This window comes from Bubalus bubalis, chromosome X, assembly GCF_019923935.1.
Source record: "Bubalus bubalis isolate 160015118507 breed Murrah chromosome X, NDDB_SH_1, whole genome shotgun sequence".
In the NCBI taxonomy this organism is placed as follows: Eukaryota; Metazoa; Chordata; class Mammalia; order Artiodactyla; family Bovidae; genus Bubalus; species Bubalus bubalis.
The window spans coordinates 9,777,197-9,779,164 of NC_059181.1; positions in this window are offsets into that span (position 1 = coordinate 9,777,197).

Sequence of the window (1,968 nt, forward strand, 5' to 3'; positions counted from 1 at the left end):
GTGATTGTACACCTTATTTATTATGGCGGCTACATACTTGGATGGAGGGCTCTCAGCTCATGTGGCTTACTAAGTCTGGCAAAACTGTATGTAGACTGGAACCCTGTTTTAAAATATTTTTATTCTCTGATAATCACAGTGTGTTTAGTATAGAGAACCTAGAAAACATAAAATGTATACAGCCCCAAAATTACTTATAATCCTGACCCTGAAGATAACCAATTAACACTGCAGCATTGTCTTTTTTTCTGAGTATATGAGTGTGTACACATTTTTTTTTACACAAAGATCATGGCTGTAGTTGAAATGTTTTTTTCACACCAAACATTGTCCTGTTTCATCAATCCCTAGTCTGTTTTACTCACTGCAGTGTGGATCTTTGTTTATTAAGTCATGTCCCTATTGTTGGATTTTTAAGTTATTTTAAATTTTGCACTATTAAAGAATCCTGTGCTATAAACAGTCCTGTGGTGGATTTTCTTAAATACTTTCACCCATTTCTGATCATTGCCTTAGTATAAATTATATCAGGAGAAAGTATTTCCAAATTGCCGTCCATAAAGACTACAAAAAATTTTACGCTGTCAACAATAAATTTTGCTGTTCCTATGCCAAATTACTTTTCCAGTTTACTTTGCCAGTTTGGAAAATTTTTTGGTTTACTTATCTCTGTACATGTAAGCTAAGACAAACACTTTCTGTATTTAATGGGCATTCAGTTTGGTTGTTTGCCCCTTATTGTTGCATTTTTTACATGTTAATAGCTGAACAGTTCTTTACTTTAAAATTCACTTTCTTAAAGTACTAAAGAGTTAGTTGTTTCCCCACCCTCCTCCCCCATAGTTTTCCATTAGGGCATTCATCTATTTTGTATTGTGTTACAGAGTTCATTGTTGAATATGCCAGATGCTAAAGCAATTCTGATTAAAAAAAAAAAAAGTGCTCAGAGAAACTTGTTGAAAAAAACATTAGGGAATTCCCTGGTGGTCCAGTGGTTAGGACCCCTAGCTCTCACAGCCAAGGGTTCGATTCCCTGGTTGAGAAACTAAAATCACACAAATTGTGCAGCACAGCCAAGAAAAAAAGAAAAATTGATTTGTTCCAAAATATAAATGCCTAAAAAATTATTGAAAAATTTCTGTAAGTATCTACAGGATTCACTAATACTGAACAGTTCTCACTAAATTCAAAAATTTTCAATCCTTTCCTAAATACAGATGAGGTAATAATAAAATGTGGCATTCAAAGCTGAACATTCATTTTAATAGATCAAGAAGGAAAGAACAAGATGAACATCAGCTTGTTCTCAAGGTAATTGACTTTTCCCTCAAGTGTTAATGGGTAGCGTGAGAGGGATGGAAGGAAGTAGTTTTTAAACCTCTGACTGGGTCATTACTCTGTTAAATATCCATCAGTCTTTTGTGTATTCCTTTGAACTTAAACTTGTATTTTTTTAAACTTATAATTTGATTACTATTTATGATTCAAAAATTGCAACTCTACATTGCCAGCTCTACATTGCCATAGGCCTGTTTTCAGTGAAGAGATACCTGCATTGTTAGAGGCTCTTTAAGTCTACACATACATTTTTTTAATTGCACACATCTTTTATTTTTAGCAACTAGCAACTTTGTTTGATATGGTAGTTGTTTCCTCCTCCTTAAATATCCTTTTGATTATTTTCCTATAAAGATATTTTATTCCAGAAATCAGAGTATACTTTAAAAAAAACTCCACATTATTTTTATGTAACATTTCCTATCTGTAGTTAATAGGCAGCCCCTTAAGTATCAAGATAACCAAAGCTTTGCTTTGGTACTTATACTATGCAGTAATTTGCTTATACCCATCCATCTCAGCAAGTGTGCTAGTACCTCCAGTTCGTAGGGGGACTCCAGTTGAGTTAGGACACCTTTGATTACCTGGAGTGATTTGAACTCATTCAGAAAGAGAAAAATCAACTGCATC